The sequence below is a fragment of the Hyperolius riggenbachi genome, chromosome 4 (assembly GCF_040937935.1).
Source record: "Hyperolius riggenbachi isolate aHypRig1 chromosome 4, aHypRig1.pri, whole genome shotgun sequence".
Taxonomy (NCBI): Eukaryota; Metazoa; Chordata; class Amphibia; order Anura; family Hyperoliidae; genus Hyperolius; species Hyperolius riggenbachi.
In genome coordinates this window covers 170,049,094-170,075,199 of record NC_090649.1, presented here as the reverse complement: position 1 = coordinate 170,075,199, position 26,106 = coordinate 170,049,094, and the positions used below count along the sequence as shown (strand labels likewise).

Here is a 26,106-nt window from a genome sequence, read left to right as displayed (position 1 = left end):
ATGCTATAGTAAATACTTCACCTTACACAGGCCTATAATATAAACGAAGCTAATTACTAGTGGGCCAACCTCCTTACTAAATATATAGAGATAGGTGCTGGATGGATTTTACTGGGTGGATAAGACCTACGTGAGGACATCTTGAACCTTGTCGCTACGTATGAGAAAGCCTGGATATTATACACACTGTCCATCTCCTACACACTATTATGGGCTCTGATCTGACATTCAGAAAGAAGCTCCTACACTTAACATGGGAGACTATCCTATAACACATCATATATGGTCATGAGCCTCGGTGTAGATTGAATATGTCATACTCTATATCACGTGTAACAACAGATCTTGATGCTTTTCTTCTTTCCTTTCTTTTTCTCTCTTCTTTCTACTTCCCCTGACGCCTTTCGTTGAGGGGAGCCTATACTCGTTCCTCAATCTTCTTCTCTTAGAAGTACAATAACTTACCAATAAGGTTATGTTTGACACGTTAAAATGTTGAAATGTGTTTCTATGTTGTGTTTTTATGCAAACAAAAAATACAATAAAAATTTACCTGTTAAAAAAAAAGAAGTTATGATAATAAAGAACCTGTAGCCCCCAAGCTTCTGTTGCCGCGGCATGGCCCCATCATGCACAGCGTGCTCTTTCACTGGCCGGATCTCACTGTGTGCAGTCTTCTGACATCTGGCGATGCTTCCTCCTGAAGCATCACCTGATGTCATGCTCTGCTGCTGGTGGCTAATTGTCCCCAACTGTCTCTGCTCAACATGACAGTGCTTGCCTGATCTGCTGCCCTGGCCCAGAATCAGGGTCGCATGACAGCACTGCCTCCCTGTATTTGTTTGTGTGTCATTCCCCGGCGACTGGAGGGGCGGTGTACACTCGTCTCCTGTTGGTCCGGAGTAAAAATGTGCTCACTCAAGCAGAGCAGTTTATGCTGCTTTCTCCCTGGGCTGGAGTGGACAGACATGGCAGAGGAAACAGCCAGGATACCGCAGCTCCAGCCTTTCAGATAGTGTGTGATGCTCTCTCCCCCCTCGAGTAAAGTTCAAAAGCTGAGGCTGCCGGTGGTAAAGGTTTTTTTTTCTTTGAACTGTCTGATTGTGTCCAGAGCTAGCTGGGGGGAGGGGGTTGACAGAGAGTGTGTGTGTGTGTGTCTTTGACATTTTGTGTGTGAGTGTCTGTGCCAGAGAGAGAAGGCATGTATGTACACTATATGTATATGTTTGCCCACAGTGTGTGTGGGTGACAGTGTCTGTGTGCCAGAGAGAGAAAGTGTGTGTACAGTTTTTGTATGTGTGTGCCAGTGTGAGTGTCCAATGTGTGTTTGTGTGCACAGCATGTATATGAGTGTTCCAGAGTGTGTATGTGTGTGTCAAAGAGTGTGTGTGTGCTGTGTACAGTTTGTGTGTGTATCCACAATGTGTGTTTGTGTCTGTGTGCACAGCATGTGTATGTGTGTGTCTGTCCACAGTGTGTGTATATGTGTGGCAGAGTGTTTGCGTGTCTTTGTGTGTGTGTATATGTACCAGAATGTGTGTGTCTGAGTGACCACAATGTGAGTGCCAGTGTGTTTGTGCCTCTGTGTGTCCATTATGTGTATGTGTCACAGTATGTGCTTGTGTTTTTTTTTGTTTTGTTTTTGTATAAAGGCATGCTTTCTGGGAATTGGGGAGGGTATTGCCCAGGCTGGGGCTGATTGACAGAAGTGCCGTTGAGGGGGGGGGGGGGGGAGGTAGTCCGGATAAGAGGTAGGTTTTATGGGAGGAGAGGGGGGTGTCTTGTCTAGGCTGCAAGTGGACTTTTTATAGGGTGGTGTGAAAGACCTTCCCTGCTACCAGGATAAAAAAAAAAAGTTTCACTTACCTGGGGCTTCCCCCAGCCCCGTGCAGACGTCCTGCACTGTCTCAAACCGATCCTCCAGTCCCCCGCAGGCAGCTAGTTTCGTTTTGGGGCCAGTGTGCCTGCATGGCTCTGGTAATGCACATACTTGATTGTGCTCCCGCCGCCTTGCTCATGTGTGTGATGTTGTACGTGCGCTCGTACTAGGAAACTACGTGGGGTGTGCGTGTATGGCCAGGGGAATGCGGAGGGACAAGCGGAGACCTGGGACAGGTAATGTATTGTTACACTGGGCACATACTTTATTAGGAGGGGCGTTGCCAGGGCTATTACAGTATTTATAAAGTGCCGATATATTACGCAGTGCTGTACAGAGTATATTGTCACTAACTGTCCCACAGAAGGGCTAATCACAATCTAATCCCTATCATAGTCATATGTCTCTGTGTGTATTGTGTAGCGCATATATATGGTTTTGGGATGTGGGAGGAAATCAAAGTGCCCGGAGGAAACCCATATAGACACAGGGATAACATACAAACTCCATGCAGATAGAGCCCTGGCTGGGATTTGAACCGGGGACCCAGTGCTGCAAGACGAGCGCTAAATACTATGACTCTGTGCTGCCCGAAATCCTGGCTTACAAATCTTATGGAGTTGGTTTTTGTTGCAATATGTGGCGGTAGTTAGTGAATTTTTTAATTCATTGTAAGTTGCTAGGTCTCGTGTGGGAGATAACTTGCATTTCATAACTGGTTTAGATATGTGCATTGTGTAAAGCTAGCCATACATCTGGAAACTTGGCAGTCAATCGGCCATCTGATTCCACTATTATAACCGAATAAAGATTGGTGCCACCAAGAGCATGTCCAATTGACGATGCAACCATTTTTGTGTTACTTGTATCGGTCAGGCATGCTGGAAGATGTAGGGCCAACAAGCTCAATCTGGTGCACAGCAGAAATGTAGTGGGATATTGTGATGACAAACATGATGGAACCCCGGGGATGACCCCCCTCTCCTAGTGTAAAATGTGCCCAGTGCGGTATACTGACAGTAGAGGAAAAACTACAGAGAATAGACAAAATACAGAGAAGAAAAATGACAGGCTGGAAAACACAGACAGACAGTCATAGACAGGCGCAGCCAGATGACATCACTGTAACTGTACACTATCACAGGCTAATTTGCATACTGATTAGAGAAAGGAGCTGCTTGAGGAAGGAGGGGCTGGAGGAAGTAGAAATCAGCTGAATGGCACTGTAAACCTGCCAACCAACATATGGCTCCACACTGCACTAGAATGCAGTAACAGAAATTAGGACAACTAAAAGGTGTATTACAGCAAACATATATTTTTATTTATTAAAGCAGTATTATGCAACACATCAGATATTTTTACAGTATCAAATTTTAAAGAAAACCTGAACTGAAAATGTAAAAGTCAAAATAAGCATACACAAGTCATACTTACCTGCCATGTAGTCTACTCCTCAGTGTCTTTCTCCTGTCCCGCGTCCTGTTTGTTCACTGTGATCAAGGGAATTTTCCGTCCTCCATTTTGAAAATGGCCATTACCCATAACAGCTTTCTGGTCAGCACACAGTTAAACTGTAACATCGCCCACTTGAGCCATAGGGAAACATGGACATTACCTGGTACATCAGTTGTCCTCTCAGCTATAACTGACAGCAACTGATATTTTACTGACAGCAACTGATATATTTCAGATCTGACAAAATATTGTCAGAACTGGAGGGGATTATTGTCAGAAGAAAATGGTGAGCTTCTGAGAGGAACTGATGGCAAGGTAACTATGTAATGTTCATTTGAAGTTACCTCATGTGTTTATTTTAAATATTTTTACTCAGTACAGGTTCTCTTTAAGGTCAGTTCCCCTTTAAGGGGTTTTATGACTGCAGTCCTTCAGTGGTTAAGCCACCAGCAAGCAAGAAAACACTCTGAATATTTTAGACAGTGCTGTTTTACCTACTTTTTCTGTTCACCTTCTCTCACTCTCACATTCAAGACTTTTCACCTATATTTTAGAACACAAGTAGTACACACAGTGACATGCTTCCCACCAGCAGCACCCACAGGGCCTCCCTCCACCCAGTAGCACCCACCGACACCTCTTCCTCCAGTGACCTTCTCCCTTCACCAGCAACCGCAGTTACCTCCCTCCACCAGTAGCACACACACTGACCTTCTCCCTCAGCAGCACCCACATTGACCTCCACCCTCCCTAGAGCAGCACCCATAGTGCCCCCCATCCAACAGTAGAATGCACACTGACCTTCTCCCTCCACTCATCAGCACCCACACTGACTTTCTCCCTCCATCCAGCAGCATCCACACTGATGGGAACTTTACCGGGGCTGACAGTGTCAGAATGGTGCAGATCGGGAGAACACTTATGGTTTCCTTTCACTTAAGGTTCCCTTTAAGTAAGTAAGTATGTAAGTATTTATGTTTAGTTACATTCATTGTCAACTAAGCATGCATCACTCTATATGGTTTGTTGTAATACACAAACTTAAGGCGGCCACTAACTGTCCAATTTCTAGCGAAAAATCGTTCGAGCGATCAGAAATTCTGATCGGACGAACAATCGTTCACTACACCATCAACTAACCAATCTTTGCTTCCTATCTATCACGACCACCAAGAAAATCCACATTTTCGTTCGACGAAAATTCATTCGGGCGACATTTTTTTCACTCGTTCATAATTGATTGTGTCCACCAATGGAGATTATTTACAACCAATCCGATCAGAATTTCTGATCGCTCGAACGATTTTTCGCTAGAAATTGGACCGTTAGTGGCCAGCTTTACACTAATTGACATCAAAATTGCAACAGTTTTATTGGTTTAGATAAATACAATAATCCTATGTAGTCAAATTGTAGACAGAGGAGCTCCATGCTGATGGAAGTGGAATGATCGTATCTCCTTAACTCCCTTCAGCTGGCGTCTTCATCTCCCTCCACCGATCACTCATGAAGCTGAAACCGTGAAAGATGTCTTCGGTCTCTGGTGAAGGGAGTTGTGGCCCATTGGATGACAAAAAGACTTCCTTTTCTGCATTGTCCTCTACGTCAGTTAGAGGGTTCTAGGAAAAAAAAATAAGGTCTTTAGTGCAATCTACTAAATATTACTGGTCTTATCTCATTTTCAAATATATACCCAATGGCAGAATAAAACATGCTGTAGATATGTCACTGGATAATACATATTCTCTGGATGTACAATGATGAGTTTTTAACTGAAAAGAGATTGTGGTGATCTTCTGCCTCCAGGGCTCTGGTTACACCAAGGTCTGCAGTTGGACAGTTCCCCAGAGAGGATAGCAGCAGAATGGATCCATGCTTTCCTGTGGGCCTGTCCACAATGTTTGGGTTTCTTCATTACATTTCTGCAACACACAAGCCAGACCAGCACAATATTATGCAGAGAGAAGATGTGTTGCCGTTTATTACATAGGATGGCAAGAGTCTGCTACAATGTGCAGGGACACTCCAGCGAATCTCCCGAGATTACTCCACACCCTCCAGTACAAGTAGTCAGATGACCCCCCCCCAACCTCCTGTATAGATTGACAGATAACCCTCCCCCCCTCCTCCAGTTTAGATAGCCTGATGACCCCCCCCCCTTTCCTCAAGTATAGGTAACCTGAGGACCCCTTCCAGCTAGTATAAAAAGCCAGATGAACCCCCCCTTCCATATACAGTAGATAGCCTGATGATCCTCCTCCCTCCAGTGTAGGTAGCCAGGTGAGCCTTCCCCCCAATATAGCTTGCTGCCCACCCGCCCTTAAATCCGGCCCTGTGAATGGTAAGATCAAGGCAGGTGAGGTCAATGCAGCAGGAAGGAGAAGGGACATCTGAATTTACAGTGCTCTGAAGAAACGTTGACATCATATAGAGCTTAGGCTCCTTTTCCACTAGAAAGCGTAATTGCTAACAAAATCACACTGTTTTTCACACCTAGCACTAAGCTGTTCTGAAATGTTATTTTGAAGCCAGTCATGATGTAATTTCCTACCTTTACACTCCTCTGCCTGATTTGTCCACCCTTCACATTGTCTCAGCATGAGAAATATTAGCCAATCAGAGAGGAACAGAGGTGTGGGAGGAGAAAACAGGAGGGAAAGAGGCTTCAGGCTGCATTAGTTAAGTCTGAGGGGAAGTAGAGGAGCAAAAAAGGACAACCCAGCATGCCCTGCAACTTCCTTTTTGTGTACCAAATTGTGTGTGTACCAAATAAGAGTCAGGTAAACTGGAGAATGATTATGTACATCAACAAGAAAAGTAATAGTGATTTTCCCTTTTGGGTTGCCTAGTTAGCATTACTTATTACTTGTTTACCAGATAAAAATAAAACTTGTTTTTTGATTTTATGCCCGACAGTTACACTTTAAAGATTGGGGTTTTTCTTAACACAAAAAAAAGAAAAAAAAAGTAGAACAGTAAAGCTCCAAGTTTAAAGAGACACTGAAGCGAAAAAAAAAAAAACTATAATATTATTATTTATATGTGTAGTACAGCTAAGAAATAAAACATTAAGATCAGATACATCAGTCTAATTGTTTCCAGTACAGGAAGAGTTAAGAAACTCCAGTTGTTATCTCTATACAAAAAAGCCATTATCTCTACGACTTTCAAAAGTCGTGGAGAGGGCTGTTTTCTGACTTTTATTATCTCAACTGTTAGTTAACTATTTACTTTTCCTCTGGAAGAGGAGAGTTCATTAGTTCACAGACTGCTCTGAAAAATCATTTTGAATGCTGAATGTTGTGTAATCGGCACATATTAGAGAATGATGCAATGTTAGAAAAAACACTATATACTTGAAAATAAAAATATGAGAATATTTTCTTTGCTGCTAATCTTCTAGTAATTATTCATAGTACACAATCAATTCATTATATCATATATTTTTTTTCGCTTCAGTTTCTCTTTAAGTTGTTTACACTATAGGAAAAGAGAATCAAGGTACTTCCTTTATTAATCAGGTGTAAATACTTTTACCCACTAAAGACTTTTCCTAGCCCTAAGTTAGTAATGTTTGTGATTGAACCAGGGGAATAATCCACTCCCACCCTCTTCCCAACTCTGCAAGGAAACTGTGACAAGTTCTCCAGTTCCATTTGCTTTTTTTTTCAACTTCTTTGAAATACTACCTCACCTGTCATATGTCTCTAAAATTAGTCAATGCGCAGGTATGGTATAAATATCCTTAGAGCATCTGATGGTCAGCCAAAATGATGTAATTATTTATTGCCTTCTGTTACTTGGAAAAGCTGCCAACATCAAATCCCCCTAAGTGGGACCTTCGTTTCCTGCTTGCTTCATATTTGGCTCTTTTTTCCATACCTTTGAAAACCAACAACAATCAATCTGAGGTATTTGGAATTTAAAATCTAATCTAATGGAAATGAATGAGTTTTGTCACCACTTCATACAAACATTTCCTCAGTTATTTGGTAGTTATTTTCAAAGGAAGAGTGATTGATTCATTGCAATGCCTTCATCTTGCTGACTCATTTACTGGAATCTGGAGCTTTAATCATATGCGTAGTAACTCATCTGACGTTATTAAGTGAAACCGAGGTCTCACAATACGCAGTTTTAAATAAACAAACAGGACAGCTGGCCACATAAACACACATTTCTTTTTGCTAAAGTTGGAAACTGTTTATTTACCTTTTTAAAATATAATCATGGCAATGATCTTACACTAAGAGAAAAAGAAGCTAGGCCAAGACACTATATGGCCGGTGGACACAGACATTATTATTATCGTTAGTATTTAGTATTTACTTTATATAGCGCAGACATCTTCTGCAGCGCTGCACAGAGTATATATTGTCTTATTACTAGTTAACTGTCCCTCAGAGGGGCTCACAATCTAATCCCTACCATAGTCATATGTCTATGTATGTATTGTGTCTCAGGCACAGACATATGATTCTCCAGTTAGTTGATAGATACATAGAGTTAGAGATTACCTCTATAATAAAGGTTTACATTTAAATAAACAGAGCTTTTACTACTGTTCATTGCCTCCATGGTCCTTCCTAATTTGTTAGCTTTTAAAGGGAAGGTTCAGGGTGGCTCTTAAAAAAATAAAAATGCCCATCCACTTACCTGGGGCTTCCTCTAGCCGTGGGCAGCCAGGACGTGCCCTCGGCGCCGCTCCGCAGGCTCCCGGTCCCCTCCGGTGGCCGACCCGACCTGGCCAGGCTGGCTGCCAGGCCGGGCTCTTCTGCGTTTCAAAATGCGCCTCACGGGGGCGCGCTGACGTCGTCGGACGTCCTCCGGGCTGTACTGCGCAGGCGCAGAACTACTGCGCCTGCGCAGTACAGCCCGGAGGACGTCCGATGACGTCAGCGCGCCCCCGTGAGGCGCATTTTGAAATGCAGAAGAGCCCGACCTGGCAGCCGGCCTGGCCAGGTCGGGTCGGCCACCGGAGGGGACCGGGAGCCTGCGGAGCGGCGCCGAGGGCACGTCCTGGCTGCCCACGGCTGGAGGAAGCCCCAGGTAAGTGGATGGGCATTTTTATTTTTTTAAGAGCCACCCTGAACCTTCCCTTTAACTAATTACTACCTGCAACACATTGAAAAACAGCGCTTGTTAAAGAATAAACCTGAGACAAGAAAAAAAAGAGTATTTTATATATACCTGGTGCTTCTTCCGCCCCCTTTAAGCTGATCGATCCTTCGCCATCTCCCCATGCAAGTTGTGGCATACTGCGTATGTACGCCCTGGCCATGCGCCCCATCGAGCTCCCAGCCACGGAAGCACGATGGGGAAGCACACATGGCCAACTGCGCTTGCACCAACTGGCGCCGACTTGCGAAATTACCAGGCCACCTAAAGGAGGATCCAGGTGGCATGGGAAGATGGTGAGGGACCGGAAGGGGACTGGAGGAAGTCCCAGGTACCCTTTAATTTGGGGATCCCATTTTCAGCAGTGCAATTCTCCGTATTAACTGTGTTAACAGTATAATGTGGGTGTTTGTGTAAATGTATATTTCAAAGTGGTTCTAACTAGTGGCTTTATAGCCGGTAGGGTAAATTTCAGCTGATCAACTAAACTGCAGCCATTCTGGCAAACTGAGGCTCATGGTTTCTGTAAGTAGTGGCTTTTACATGCTTTGGGTAAACGACTGCTTTATAGTCCTTGTAGGCACTGTAATTAGCGGCTTTACAGCTGCTTGGGTAGATTGTGGCTGGGGAAAGTTTTAGTTAGGAGTAGGCGGGGAGAGGTTAGTGTTAGGCATATACACAGGGGGGAGGTCAGTATTAGGAGTAGGTTGGGGCAGTGGCGGCTCCAGCTTCATATTTTTGGAGTGGCACAAAGGGCTGACTGGTGGGGCCCTTTTGGGTAATCAAAATCAATGTTTCTATGGTGAGCTTTAGATATTTTTTGCCTAACTCAGGTGATAAAATTAATGCTAATAATTATGCAAAGATAGGAACCAAATTAAACATAACAAACTGAAATCAGAGGTTTTTGAGCAGAGCATATTGTCCAAAGTATGGTGCTATTATTGAAGAAAAGTTACCTACAGATGTAACTGGCTAGCTTTTTGGCATGCTCAATCTTAACTTGCTAGCAAGCTGCTCCTGTGTGGACAGATCACAGACAAATCATTCCAGCTCCCAGCCTGTGCCTCATGACTCCACAAGCAAGGGGTGGGGGAAGAGGCAGGAGAGAGAGAAACACTGTGTGTTTAATTCCTTATCTTAGTAGCTAAGCATTGCTGGAGACTAGAGCTTGTACTTTACAGACAGGAAGTTTTGAATCAGGACTATTATCCTGATTAAAAAACGTCCTGTCTTTAACTAGTTGCCGACTGCGTCATGCCGTAGGGCCTGCCCGCGGCGACAGCCCCAGGACTGCATAAAGCTGATCAGCGTAAAGTCCTGGGGCTCGGTTTTGCAGGAGATCGCGCGCAGGCTGTGTGCACATCTCCTGCTCAGTGAGCAGAGCGGAGCTCTGCCTTCAGTCTCCGAGCGGCCGCCTTCAGTCTCCGAGCACACTTTAATAAAAACTGAGCAAAACTTATAGGAACCCGATACCTGATTTATTTTTAGGCTTTCTATTAGCTTCAGGTTTGCTTTAGCATGACTTTTCATACCATCTGACTGTAATAATATACTGGATCAGAATAAGCAGGTAGCTCTAGGCCTCATCATTGCAAAAATGCTAGCAATAAGCTGCATGTGGTAGAGTTCCAGATTGACGTTTAAGCCTGGGCAAAATTTGCATGAAAGTTTGTATGTTTTTCACATTGGTTTCATTTAGGCAATCTGGTTTGCTTTAAAAAAAAAAAAAAACAAACAAAAAAAAAACCTTTCATGCTGGTGGGTTAATTGGCTTCCCCTAAGGGGGGATACATACATCCAATCACTGATCAATTTTACAGCCTCAATGTAGTATAAAGGCCAACAGATTTTGAATACTATTCACAGATTGTGTGGGCACTGGGCACGTTCATGGAATTAGTAAAATTGGATGTGTGCATGCATGTTTATGTACCCTTATGGTGAGAGAAAAGATAAAGATACTAGGGAAAGGAGAGTAGGAGCAAATATGGTGTAGTGCAGGTGTGGAATTTGAGCAGTTGTTCAGACTGACCAATCAGAATAAAGCTAAAGCCTGGTACACACTTTCAATTATGATTGGCCAATCACTAATTTGACCACATCCATGTAGTATGAGAATTTAACTACACAATATGCTCATAGTGTTCAGTATCTGTTGACCCTCATCCTACTTGGAGGTGAGATTATTCTGAATTCACCCAATCTACTGCTGTACTGTTCCCCTGAGTGCGCTCTGTCTCTTCTTGTCTCAAACACAGATACTACTTGGAGGTGTTAGAATTGTTCAGTGATTGACAAATAATTAAGGGCTGGTTCACACTACCAGCGTTTTTTTAAGTGCCAATGATTTGAAAATCTCTTGCTAATTTAATGCTATGAGTGATTTTTTTTTTTCTTTATTGCATCAGTCAAGTGGGAACATACACATAGCTTTACATTAGCAAGAGTTTTTCAAATCACTAGCTCTTACTAAAGTGCTTAGAAAATTGGTTTCAGTGTGAACTAGACCTAAGACATTTTCCTTGGCAGTGATAGAAGAGGAAGAAGATTACTAGGCTACAAACCTATGTAATGTAAACACACACGGCCAGAGTGGCTTACTGGGCACACTCTAAAAGGCTGGCTGCTCTACGTAGCTGTCCATGAACTAAGAAGTCCTACAGGAGAAAGGTACTTTACAAATGTTACCTTCATAGTCAATTAACTTAGCTTTTTTATTTTGATGCATTGAAAAACAAAACCACTTAGTTAGAAATGTCCTGTGGCTACTTTATGGGATACCCTTTATAACTGGATTCAGATTTTTCTTGTAAAGCAGATTCTTCTTGTGCCAAGCTAAAAAATACTATGCCAAAGCACTGACATTTAGTAAAATGTGGAATGTGGAGCTCTTCTCTCAGCATTGCCAACAACATTTATTTTACATTGGTCTATTTTTGATTTTGCTGACTTAATAGTAGGTAGTGTTGACAGATAAATACGGGTGTTTTTACTTTACTGGAGATTAAACACTAACATGCTTTAAAGTTTCATATGTCTGCAAAAGCAGATTAGTTAAACACCATTACTTTTTTTTCGGGATTTCAGGCGAGGATTTTTAAGCATCATCATATTGCATATGATACTCTTAACTTTCCATTACTTTGTTAAATCCTTACAATTTTACAAGAATGCATGTACCAATTTACTTTCGCAGTTGAAAAGAAAATTTTGACTGATTCTTAAAATTCTGACACTATTAAATCGACCACAATAAAGGGAATACTAGGACAATAAGCATCTACGCATTGATTTTCAAAATCAGCTGATACTTCATTAGCACTTTCATGTTAGAAACGAATGCGTCTGATCATTACAGTTCTGTGAGCAGAAGGTCAAAAGAGGTGAGAGAACTAACCTGGACATTAATATAATAAGCTTGTTTAAATACTACAGACATGCTCTTGATTTGCAATATGAAACCGGCAAGACAGAAAATTGAACTGATCTTAGAGAAGGAGTAAAACATTTTAACTTCAAAGATTGAGCATATACACACTTGAACTGCTTGCCTCTTTGTTATTATATCTAAGAAACCGATATGTACTCTTACATGCCACTTCAGCGTCATTAGCAATCCAGTAAACAGAGATGTAAATGGGACTTCTATTGCAAGTTTCTATTGTTCAATACGTTTTTATTATTATTCAAAAATAATAATTGTTAAAAGATGATGTGTTGTATCCTCTCCGTGGGTTTCTAAGAATTTGGTTATTTACATTGTATTGTACTGAAATGTATGCACTTTGAAAGGCGTAACTAGAAATTACAGTACCCCTCAGAAAAACCTTGGCTAGGATAGACTGACCATCTCCCCGAACTCAGTAGTTTTGTGCCTTTCCAGTTCTAATTATTAAATATTCTTTTTTGATTTCCCCTCTTCCCAATAAATCTGTGTTGAAAAACCTTTGTGTGGACTCCCCACACCCATACTGGGTTGAGCCTTGCCCCTCATTTCCCCAAATGCCCCCATGTTATTACGTATCCATTGTGCCTCAATGATGCCTCCATGAATAGAAGAATCCAGCATCAGACAGGTCCTCACTACTCTCATCCTCTCACTCCTTTTTTAGCAGGACTGGAGTCGCAGCAATTTTGGGCACCTGGAGTCAGGGGTTAGTGGTTTCATAAACTGAGTCAGGAATTCATAAATTGGTGTCAGTGATTTCATAAATTGAGGAATCAGAGTCAGATGATTTTTCTACCGGCTCCACAGCCCTGCTTTTTAGTTGTGAATAATTGACGAAGCCATGTGGCAGGCTCCACAGCCGAATAAGTACAATTATGGTTGTTTGTTTGTTATCCGTTTCTTTTTGGATACATTTTTGTTTGCATGCCCATTGCCCAACAGATACGAAGGAAACTGATTGATAATATTCTCTTTATGATATGATTTAATTGTACGTGTTCTTTTAAATTTAAACCTTCATAAGAATATTTGCTGGATGGCTAACCTAAGAGTGAGATGCCATAACTAGAAAATGCCACCTCATGCACTGCAAGCACAATCTTGTACTTATTTAAACATTATTTTGTGTACTGTTATAGGAAATCTATCTTAGTCATTAGTTATGCTTCTTGTTCTGTATCTTCTTTGATTTTTAATTGTCTCATTCTTATGTATGCCACAATACCATATTCAAAAATGTTGTAACACTTTATTGATGTGTTAAATGCAATTATATTTTCTATCAATAAAACATTTTTTGAAAAGCAAATAATTTAATTAAGAAGAAAACATAGTTAAATGAAAATGCACTTTTTGATTGCTTAAAGTAACTGGGAACTTAAAAAAAATAAAAAAAATCAACCAGATACTTAGGGCTCTTGGTCCTATAGAGCCTTCCAGCTCCTCTCACAGTCCCCTTCATTCTAGCACTAGCTTCTCCGATAGCAGCTTCAGCCTATGACAGCGGATCGCCTTTGTGCCTCTGGTGAAGACAACCGAGTGACAAGGCTACCCCCTGTACAGCGCTGCCTCAGAACGCAGCAATGTACAATGTTAATAGATGGAAGTTTCATCGTCTAACAATCTCCGAGCGGCAATCCCCGCTGGGAGACTGAAGGCAGAGCTCCATCATTTCAGCGGGGATGCACATATATATATACTTATATATACTTAAATAGGCTTCCTCACAGTCACTATCTGTGAGGAAGAACTTGCTTAGGATATTTAATCACCTAGCAAATTATTTTCTTCTACTAAGGTTAGACATGGCTGATAGCGGTGCTTTCCAACAAACATAGACGAGAAGTTTTCACATGCTCAGGGCAAGTGAAACGTCTCTCTCTCCCATGTCCCACTGGCATATTTGGGCATCTGGAAGCCTGCTTTACTAAGAAGACCCTAGATGCCAGTCTTTTAAATTGGTAAAGGGAGTCATTTTGGACTTCCTACCTATTTAGTGTAAAAAAAGTTTTAAAAAATAAAAATGTTTTCACCTATCGCTCCACTGTTGGCAACCAGGTGCACATACCACATGCTCTGCACGAGCCTCTGAAGAAGCGGTACTTCCTGTGAAATGGCTGTTAGGCTGCAGTGTTGCCCCTATACCTCACTGCACTGTACGTCTGCTATGTGTTTAACCCATTAAGGGTAATCAAGCTGTTAAGATTTTTGGGATCCTTGTGCCCGACCTTTCTTTACTGGAACACACCGCATGCTACTTGTTCCTGCTAGCGCTCCAGCGCTATATTATTAATGGAACAAAGCATCTTTGAGCCTGCCACCGGGGCTCCCCATTGGTCCAGAAGTTCAACCCATGAGAATCCTGCCAGAGGAGGATTTTTATTGGTAACTTTAGTGGACCAATGAAAATGGACGGATTGTCATTGGTTGAAAGCCTGGACAAAAATGAAGCCCCAGTAGAATGTTCAAAGATGATTTGCTGGGCTCACTGAACAGTATAGCACTGAAAATCTGGCTTGTAACGTGCTCTTGGTGGCCAGTAGTAGAGCAACGAGTGGTTGTCAATAGTGGTAGTGATGAGCAACAGGACTCAGCGGCAGGGAGGACACTTCAATCAAAATTTAAAGGAGAAGAAAGGGTGGTAAAGTCAGTCACCTGCATTGGGCTCTGCCATACCAGCCCAGATAGTTTTTTGATCTGCTCTGTGATAAAGGAGTGATAAAGCCTCCACTTCTCAAAGAGCTATTGTCCATATCATGATGCAGAGGTCCTGTGGGGCTTACGTTTAAATCTGTGAGCCCCCTTTAATAAGTTGAAACATCAAGGCTGATTATTTTCATTGGTCCATCGTGGGCCCATGGGGAGCCCAAGAGGGTGCCAAGAAGATACTTTTGCAGAGTCTTCAGTGTCAGTAGGAGCAGGGAGCAGCGGTTGCAGTCTCGCCTGTTTCAGGGGGTTGTTGCAAAGCAATGGGAAGTGACAGGGAGGCGCCAGAAGTCATGCAGTGACAGATGTTAGGTAAGTATCAGGAGGAAGCCTGCGGGCAGCTCCAAAACACAAATACCTTGATGCTCCCCATCGCTTGGCACACAAAAGCCAATGCTCAGACACAGCTTAGGTAAAGCTGGGTAAAGTAAAGCTGGCAATTGAATTTGCCAGTAAATCCTGAGCGATGTCAGGTGATAATAATAATAAGCTTTTACACTGCAAGCTTTTTGTCACCTTGAATTGTATATGGTCCATCGTTACATATGGCCTTTTATATTGGCGCAGACCAACAGGAAGTGACAGGGAGGTGCTAGGAGAGCCTGACTTGCATTGGCAGATGTTGGGTAAGTGCCAGGAAGCCTGCTGGCTCTAGCAGCGGATTTCAGGTGACAGCAACAGGTGTGCACACATCTCCTGGGGAGTGAAGCAGCAGTGTCCATTGCTGGAAAATACAGGCAGTGGAATATTGCCCATTATCAGAAGCAGGCACATCAATTTAAAATAAATACGTAGGACATAAATGAAATTCAATTATGAACTAGAAAGCCAAGTGAGTCTTTAAAATTATCACAAATCACCACATTTCTCAAATACAAAAACACTATACTATCTAAAGTGAATTATTTATATATTAAAATGACCATATTACAATAATAACTCAAAATCTTTATAGAAGATCACCTACATTATTTAGCATTTGTTGCTTGTTTATATCCTGGTGATCAATAGCTACTGCTGTGCTTGATTATAAAGCATCTAGAAGGCATATGTTTAATATTTAATTTGTCCTTTTGGTTTTAAAACTGTCACTTTAATCTTCTACTCTAAGAAGTATTGTAAAATTGCTCTTTCTCTCCTCTGAATATTTTTCTTGATATTTCCAAAGAGTTCATAGTGGTGCACTTTAATAAACAGATCTAGGATGCAATAAACTGTACAGCCAAGTCTGAGTTTGACGAAGACCTTTAATAATTAATAATTTTAGAGCAGAAGCACACATAAGAAAATTGTAATTTTGTTGATGACATGAATCAGTAGCGTTACTACTTTTTAATATGAGGAATTAAAACTATGAGATTGAAATGTTTTAATCTACTGTGGATTTTATCAGATTAGCTTTTTTCCTGTATGAATTGCTCATATAAAATAAAGTACTTTATTAATGGGAAAAGTACATCAAATATGTAGGATTTATTTTTACATTAACATTAAGTACTTAGAAAAAATCTGGATATAAAGGATCATGTAGAGAAAAATATATATATATTTTTTTTTTATATCTTCAGCTCTTCCACTCTTTTTGTTTAAATGTAACATCTTTTCACGTTGCGTGTCAGTCATAGCCTTAAAGTTTGATTACTGCTTATTTAAATTTTTCTTTTTATTTATTTTTTTACTGGTCAGCAAATTTTCTCAAACTTAGTAGGGATTTTCACTGGATCAGGTCGGTCTAGTCTGCAGAGAGTGGATGTTTACTGGGATACAGTATATTAATCATGAGTTTCATGAGTTTCTCTCCACCTCTGGAATCACACATTTGTCACTGATTGATTATTTGCAGAGATAATCCATTTAAGATGTCTGTCTGACATGAAATTGCATGGTGTGTACCAGGCATAAGGATTGAGGATTTTGTGTTAGTGGATAAGCCAAAGTGTATGGAGTAAGTGCTGTGTAGTGAGATTAGTCCTAGTCTTGAAGGACTCCTAAGGAGGGTTTAATGTAACTTTCTGCCAGTTGTTCATTTGTGTGTGAATTATTAATGTTGAAATTGTTTGCAATTGCATTGAACTGTATTTAGTGGAATGTTTAGTGCTTTTTATTGCTGTCTGTTGAGATATATGGTTCAAAATGTGAAGTATATAAAGTCGTTTTAAGATTGGAATTGTATGTATTTATGTATTTAGTTTACCTAGCGGCGTCCACTATTTTGTGGTATTTGTATGTGGTGATTCTGTATACATGTATGTTTTATGAGTGCATAATGTATAAATGGATGTATGTTACAGTACATTTTGTGACTATTATTGTATAGTGTATTGTGCCTCAATGGCAGGGTGCAGGGCGCAAGCATTCCTGTGTGAGAGTCTAGTGGTTTCTGTTTCTTTACAGAATGTGACTTGGGCGGAGCTTCTCATGGGAGAGTGCATGGGTGGACTGTGTGTGTTTCTAAGCCTATAAGTGTGTGGTGGAAAGGGCAGAGCTTAAAGATAGCTGCTGAAACTGGGACTACTGTATTCTTCAACTTCCTCATGATCATCTTGCTTTTAGAAGACTACAGGATTACACTTATGCCACACTTACGTTGTTTACCTCTTCTGTATTTGCGTCTTACTTTTGTACAGCACCATGGATTATTAAATAGTAATAATAGTAACAAAAAAGCAATAGTTGATTGTAGATGCTGATTAGTAGGGATGCTCATTCGTATTACGCGAAATTGAAATTTCCGCATTTCCTACCGGAAATCTGCATTTCAGATCAGAAATTGGAATCCCGCAAAATCCAATTATCACAACTCATTTTAGCTCAATCACAGAACTAGGAAGCATTGGACCAATCAGAGAATGTAGAATTTGTATGCACAATTTTAATTTTAGACTAATCACAAGACTTGACCATTTTTCACATTTCTGTTTTCCTGATTTCTGTATATTCTAATTTTTTTAAATATTTTTCTCTACTACAAAAAAAATGAATGATAAAATGCTCCTTCGAAAATCAGAAATCGGAAAAAATTGTAAAAGAAAAAAAATTGAAAATATGAAAAATGGGAAATTGGGATGGAATCGGAAATGGGCATTTTCAACTATCCCTACTGATTAGGACAGATCTTAAAATGATAAGTCTTTAGGATATTTTTAGGATGTAATTGGTGGAAAACTGTGAAAACAGTTAATGAGTTATGTTCTTAAGAAGAGAGAACAATAAGAATCCTGTATGTGGGAATTGATAGGGGTATCCCTACCAAAGAGTAGGTTATGTTTGGTAACTGTATCTGAAAATTAGTTCAGCAATATACTGAAGAGTATTTCAGGTAAGAATTACAAGCATGAATTGTGTAGAACTGTGTCTGTTGGCTAACCAGCCAGTGTAAATTGACGTACATCGGAACTCAGAGTGGGGTGGTTGATGCCAGTAACTTAAAATGACACTGAAATGAAAAACAACTTACAATATAATGCATTGTATGTGTGGTATAGATAATTAATAGAACATTAGTAACAAAGAAAAGAGTCTCATAATTGTATTTTTAGTTATTTAGTTGTTTTTCTATAACATTGCATCATTCCCTAATATTTGCAGTTTACAAATTACACTCTATATTTTAAACTGGGAAACAAAGCAGAATTAATGACCCTTCGAATTTCCTGGCAGAAAAACCGTAAACAAACAAGAAACAGTGAGAGACAGGTTGAGATTAGTGCTTCAGAAAATAGCATTGCTCTCTGACTAAATTAGTCGGAGAGCTCAGACGAGAAGCCTTTGCATAGATAACAACTTAAGGTTCTTAACTCTTCCCGTACTGGAAACAGTATGAGACTCATATCTGTGCTACTAATGTTCTATTTCTTAGCTGTACTACACAAATACATCCTTATATCATAACTTTTTTTTCACTTCAGATACCCTTTAAATGGTAATCTATAGAAGAGGCCATTGTCAAGTCATGATATCCCAAGGTCAGCTGTTTATTGTAAGGAAAGATGTACTAAAGGAAATGTTATTTAGTAAGAAAGGATATTCTCCTGTATTCATCAATTTGGCTAACGATTAAATGTGAACAAGGTATCAAGCAAATCAGTACCAAACATTAAGCATATAAACTCTACAGTTTATTGCAGTCTGCAACTGATGTGAGTCATATTTGGAATAGACAAAATAACACAGAACATTTTAATAGGAAATCATTGAGAATACATTGAAATGTGTTTTGTTTTTTTGTAGGAAATGTTATCTGGTGAAGTCATGCAGTGACTGTAACATTTAGTGGGCATTTCTAAAGCTAGCAATCAACATGAAAAGAAAAAAGAAATCCAGATGTTAGAAATCATGCTGAAAATGTCAGAAAGATGAGCAAAAGGAACATATTTACAGTATTTTTTTCTTTGTAAAAGTCAATTATGCTGCACCATTGTCTGGGCTTTGAACCAAAAGTTTTTATGCCTGACATTAAAAAAATATTTAAAGAAAACCTGAAGCCTTTTCTATGCCTTATTAGTATTTATATAAATTCTGCTAATTACCATATGCATGGAGTGAAAAAAATCCACTACAGGTTCGATACTTAAGTGGTGGGTAGACTCTGGACAGTATAGAGTCTTCCCTTTCCTCCACCTGGCTCATTGTTCTGTCACTGTCCACCAATAAAGCTGTTCAACTTGCTTGGTCAAACAGCTCTTCAAAACTACTCATGTCCCTGACTAGGCCCAAGGATCAGTGAATCACTACTGTGCATGCACAAGTTTGGACTTGAGCATGCAAAATAGTGATGCACTCATCCTCACAACTATTCAGGGACACATTCAGGGTTCTGGAGAGATGTTAGGTCAAATGGCTTTACTGTCTGATAGCGCTGGAATGATGGGCTGCATCCAGGAACAGGAAAGCTTTTCTGTCACTACTAATCTTCAGTCACTCAAGTCCTCCTACAGCTTGACTCAGTGGTCCACTGCTCCAACTCTTACTGTTGGCCATCATCCTTCACTGACTCAGACTCGGTAGCTATACACTACCACAGCTCAATCATGAAAATCATGGATGCCTTTGCCACTCTTACCAATGTCTGCCCTCATTGTGTCAGTTGCCAACCCTGGCTGACCAAAGCTAGTTGAAAAGGTGCTCTAGAGTAGAGAAAAAGTAACACAAGTGAGAATTTTATTTCATTAAAAAAAAGCTAGAAACAACTAGAAATGTTCTCTCTTTGGCAAAAAAAAAGTCCTATTTTTCTTCCCTAATTTCCTCCTACACCCATAATCCAAAGCGCTTGTTTAGCACTTTTAACTCCCGTCTCTATTCCCCTCCTTCTCCTTCATGTTTGTCAACTAAAGGATTTGTAACATACTTCACTGATAAAATTGACAAAATCTGAAGTGTTTTTTTTCATGCAGCCCTCAATTTCCATCTCCACGCCTCTCATGGACTGCTCTCTATCTGCCTTCTCTCCACTCTCTGACAATTCTCTCTCCTTTCTAATCTCCAAATCCCATATAACCATCTGTTCTTTGAATCCTATCCCCTCCCATCTCAATCCACAGCTATTCTCATCCCTCATGCCTTTACTAACATCGCTATTTAACCTATCCCTCTCCACTGGCATCTTTCGGTCCACACTCAAAAAGGCTGTTGTGTTACTACTTATTAAAACATCTCTAGATCCCGCAGAACTGCACAACTACACCCTGTGCCGCTTCTCCCATTTACATCCAAATTACTTTAACGCCATATACTGTACATGCTGAACTAAGCCATTATTTATCTGCTAACTCGCTGCTTGGTCAGTTCCAGTCTGGCTTTCGCTGTAACAACTCCACAGAAACAGCTCTTATTAAAATAGGCTATGATCTTCTTACAGCTAAATCCAAAGGCCATTATTCCATAATATTCCTTCTTGATCTCTCATCAGCGTTTGATACTGTTGACCACACCTTACTCCTACAGATACTCAATCTCTTCTGGATATTTTCCTATCTCTCAGGAAGGTCTTTCACAGTCTCTTACTTGGATCAGATCTCCTCTTTACATCCTTTGTCTGTGGAGGTTCCTCAAGGCTCTAGCATAGTCTTCTCCATTTTCCATCTACATGCATGGTCTTGAAAACGTAATAAACTCATTTGGTTTTCAATACCACTTATACGCAGTTGACACACAGCTGTATCTCTTGGCCCCAGACCCTAACTTCCCCCTCACGCCTGTTCCTGACTGCTTGTCTGCTATATCATCTTTCATGATCTCTCGCTTCTTAAAAACTTAATATGAGTAAAACGGGACTGACCATTTTTCCACCATCTCTGTCCACCTCTGTGCCTGATAAAACAATAAAAGTTAATAACACCCCTATAACTTCAGTTCCCAAACAACGGTGCTTAGGGATAATATTTGACTCCTCTCTCTTTTTTATTCCTTACATCACTCTTTAACCAGCTCCTGTCATCTCCAACTCAAAAACATATCTCAAATCCGACCTTTTCTAACTCAGGACACAACTAAAATGTTAGTACATGCTATTTAATATCTCATCTGGACTATTGTAATCAGGGATGGTCGTAGTCAGCCAACTTCGCTACACTGAAACTATGCATAGGTTTACGCAATTACACTTCGACAAACTACGTCTTCAAAATCAAATATTCGCTTCATATGCATTTTGCAGAATACGCGTTAAAATACGCAATAGTGTGAAACGCGTAGTGTATGCGGATGGTTATGCCCGTATGCAGAAAATTTTATGCATTAATTCCTACTTAAATGCTTATACTGGGAACTCTTCTATGCGTACATTCCCCTTTCCAATGCGTACATTTGTAAGCATACAATCGTACGCGGAAAATTAGACGTGAGTAACGCATTCGTAGTTCACTACGTAATACGCATGTTAACTACGCATAGTGGCATAAGCTACGCGTATGGGTACTTCACTGCGCGTAAATTCGTAAGCATAGTTTTGAAACTTCACCTACAAACTACGATGCGTAGATGCGAACTACGATGCGTACATTCGCACTGGCATTGTTTCTGCTCATTGATTGTAATATACTGATTTGTGGAGTACTACCAACTAACAGACTCGCAACACTCCAATCTGTATTGAACTAAGCTGCTCAACTCATTACCTTTCTTCTCACTATTACTCTGCTGTTCCTCTCTGTCAAGCTTTTCATTGGCTGCCAATTAACAAGAGGATCCATTTCAAACTCCTAACCATAACCTACAAAGCTCTGCACAATCTCTCTCCCCTGTACATCTCATTATTAGTTTCCAGATACAAGCACAACTTAAAGGGACACTTAAGTCAAACAAAAAAAATGAGTTTTACTCACCTAGGGCTTCCAATAGCCCCCTGCAGCTGTCCGGTACCCTTGCTGTCTCCCTCCGATCCTCCTGGCCCCGCCAGCAGCCACTTCCTGTTTCGGTGACAGGAGCTGACAGGCTGGGGACGCAAGTGATTCTTCCCGTTCCCAGACATATTAGCACCCTCTATGCTGCTATTTGGTATATGATATATGCTATAGCAGCATAGATGGCGCTACTGTGGCCAGGAACGCGAAGAATCACTCGCGTCCCCAGCCTGTCAGTTCCTGTCACCGAAACAGGAAGTGGCTGCCGGCGGGGCCAGGAGGATCGGAGGGAGATGGCGAGGGCACCGGACAGCTGCAGCGGGCTATTGGAAGCCCCAGGTGAGTAAAACTCATTTTTTTTGTTTGACTTAAGTGTCCCTTTAATCTCATATCTGCACAAAACCTTGTTTTATCCTCCACTAGAATCACTTCCTTGCATTCATGTATACAACATTTTGCACGTGTTCACCCCTTCTCTGGAATACCCTGCCACTTTACATCCATCACTCTCCAACCTTTAAAATCTTTAAACACTCTCTCAAAACTAACTTTTTCTGACAAGCAAACTTTCTAAGCTCACAAGGGAAGGACTCTCTCTCACCCTTTTGTGTCTTGGAATTTGTTGTATATATTTTTCTAATCATGCTACTTTTGTCACTGTAATTACGAATTCTGTATTTTAGACCAATTTTGCATTTTTATATTACAGTAGTGTACACCATTGTCTGTATTGTTTTGTACCCCATGTCTGTTTCTTACTTTGTACAACGTCACGGAACATGTTAGCAGTACACTATCCAACCTCTACTGTCAAATCTGAAGTGGATTTCTCACTTCAGGTTTGCATTAAATATTGCAGCTCATTTGCTGTTGCTACTGACAGGTCAACACTGAGGATTGCTTTGCTACGTATGGATATTAAAAAGCCCAACATCTTGTAAAGTAACATTTATATTTTGAGCAAAAGGTGCCAGAGGGTATGACTTTTTGAATTATCTTACATACTGATGCCTGTGTATTATTATTATTAATGAATACAAGGGTTCACCTGCTATTGTGTTAACACCGAGATTCTTAAATTGACAAAATAGTTAAAAAAGTTTTAGTTTACAAAAAAGAAACCATTCTGTTTTTACTGTCAAAGGTTTTTCAGCGAACGATGGAGTAAAGCACAGCATATGACAAGCACACCTTAAAATAAAAATGTTTTATTAAATTGCAGAAATTAAAAATAATATTCACCTCTTCTGTCACCTCTTATTATCTCCATTTTTTCCATGCAGGCTGGAGCTACTCAGGAATGTGGCAAGATCAACTTAGCAACACCAGACAAATGGACATACAAGGCAAACAATGGGAAATAAAGACAGGGGGCTAGTCCCAAAATCTAGTTTTGTGGTCTAATATTATTGGAAAATGTAGAATGTTTAATATAGCCTGTGAGAGACTTCTCATGGCTACAATCCTATTGCCTGAAGAAGCGGGCTCAACCCACGAAACATGTCACATCAAAGTGGAGTAAATTTCCATTAAAATTGTGTTCCATGCTGAAATAGACCCATCTGTTGGGTTACAAGTCCACCACTGCCTCCCATGTTTAAACTATTTTTAGTGTAGTTTACTCCTTGCAGCAGTTCAGTTTATCTCACAGTGGGATGCAAAAGTTTGGGCAACCCTGTTAATCGTCATGATTTTCCTGTATAAATCATTGTTTGTTACAATAAAAAAATGTAAGTTAAATATATCATATAGGCTACACATACAGTGATATTTGAGAAGTGAAATTAAGTTTATTGGGTTTACAGAAAGTGCGCAATAATTGTTTAAATAAGATTAGGCAGGTGCATAAATTTGTCATTTTATTGATTCCAAAACGTTTAGAACTTATTATTGGTACTCAAATTGGCTTGGTAAGCTCAGTGACCCCTGACTTACATACACAGGTGAATCTAGTTATGAGAAAGAGTATTTAAGGGGGTCAATTTTAAGTTCCCCTCCTCTTCTAATTTTCTCTGAAAAGAAGCAACACGGGGGTCTCAAAACAACTCTTAAATGACAAAGCCAAAGATTGTTCACAATCATGGTTTAGGGGAAGGATACAGAAATTTGTCTCAGAGAATTCAGCTGTCTGTTTCCACAGTTAGGAACATATTGAGGACATGGAAGACCACAGACTCAGTTCAAGTTAAGGCTCGAAGTGGCAGACCAAGAAAAATCTCAGATAGACCGAAGTGACCAATGGTAAGAACAGTCAGAGTCAACCCACAGACCAGCACCAAAGATCTAAAAATCATCTTGCTGCAGAAGGAGTCACTGTGCATCGTTCAACCACTCAGCGCACTTTACACAAGGAGATGCTGTATGCGAGAGTGATGCAGAGGAAGCCTTTTCTCCGCCCACAGCACAAACAGAGCCGCTTGAGGTATGCTAAAGCACATTTGGACAAGCCAGCTTCATTTTGGAATAAGATGCTGTGGACTGATGAAACTAAAATGGAGTTATTTGGGCATAACAAGAGGCATTATGCATGGAGGAAAAAGAACACAGCATTCCAAGAAAAACACCTGCTACCTACAGTAAAATATGGGGTTGGTTGCATCATGCTGTGGGGCTGTGTGGCCAGTGCAGGGACTGGGCATCTTGTCAAAGTTGAGGGACGCATGGATTGCACTCAGTATCAGCAGATTCTGGGGACCAATGTCCAGGAATCAGTGACAAAGCTAAAGCTGCGCTGGGGCTGGATCTTTCAACAAGACAATGACCCTAAACACTGCTCAAAATCCACCAAGGCATTCATGCAGAGGAACAAGTACAATGTTCTAGAATTGCTATCTCAGTCCCCAGACCTGAATATAATGGAAAATCTGTGGGATGAGTTAAAGAGAGCTGTCCATGCTCAGAAGCCATTAAACCTGAATGAACTAGAGATCTTTTGTAAAGAGGAATGGTCCAAAATACCTTCAACCAGAATCCAGACTCCTATTGGAACCTACAGGAAGTGTTTTAGAGGCTGTATTTTCTGCAAAAGGAGGATCTACTAAATATTAACTTCATTTCTTTTTTGTGATGCCCAAATGTATGCACCTGATGAATTTTGTTTAGACAATTATTGCACATTTTCAGTAAATCCAATAAACTTCATATCACTTCTCAAATATCACTGTGTGTGTCTCCTATATGATATATTTAATTAACTGACATTTTTTATTGTAACAACCAATGATTTATACAGGAAAATCATGACGATTAACAAGGTTGCCCAAATGTTCACATCCCACTGCACCTAGTAATATGCTGACACTGCAGCCATGCCACCTATACACCTATATTGCCTTAAAGTAGATACGAGATGAACTTTTTACTCATTGCATAATTGTGTTCCTTTCCTATAGTTATAGGGCATTCCTCAAGCCAAATATTTTTTTGATTTTGTTTTAATACTTTAATTCCCTATAAACTAAATATGCCCCACCCACAGTTTTCAGAGAGCCTTGGCAGTAGCAAGGGCTCATGGGAGTTCAGTCTGGGCAGGAGGAGGTATTACTAGCCAGAGATTTCAGAGGCAGAGGGGAGGAGGGAGTAGGAGGGGGGATTAGGTTTTTTTCAGTCTGAGTGCTGATGGTGCAGATAAGCCTGCCTCTGTGTAAGGTTTACAAACAACATGGCTGCTGTCATTGTATCACAGGAAGAAATAATCATATTCTATTAAAGCAGCATGCAGACAGATTTGCTGTTTAAACCATCTTAACTGTACATAAGATATATAGACAAGTTACTTGTTATAGTTTGTTTTTCATCTTGGATCCGCTTTAAGCACTGCTATGGTATTCACTTTGTGAATCCCCAAAACTGAAGGCCATATGTGTTCTTGTTTTTCAAGTTCTTCTATAGTTAGTTTTGTTAAGTAAGTCTACAGTCACCATTTTTACTGATAATGACTATTTTTTGTTTTGTAAATTTGTTTCAACTACTGAATTGGCATGACAGCAACTAGCAATTTGTAAATGGACATGGAAATGGCAACCTCCATATTCCTATCACTAAACTTTCTTTAAAATGTGACTATGTTGCTGGAAAAGAAGCTATAGCCCTTCTATTTAAATAAATTACTTTATAGTGGATGACTGCATTACATTCCAAAGTCAAACATGAAA

The 26,106-nt window shown here is 40.4% G+C and overlaps 1 long non-coding RNA gene across 2 annotated transcripts; it reads left to right on the top strand.

Annotated features, from left to right (window-relative positions):
* Window positions 1-883: 883 nt before the first annotated feature.
* Window positions 884-23,505, top strand: LOC137570587 (uncharacterized). Of its 2 annotated transcripts, none has more exons than XR_011031095.1 (3): window positions 884-1,070; window positions 4,192-4,293; window positions 23,236-23,505. It is a non-coding gene; the product is annotated as an uncharacterized lncRNA (long non-coding RNA). The 2 variants fall into 2 exon arrangements; XR_011031094.1 differs by having other exon boundaries at window positions 887-1,070; window positions 4,192-4,289.
* Window positions 23,506-26,106: the final 2,601 nt, after the last annotated feature.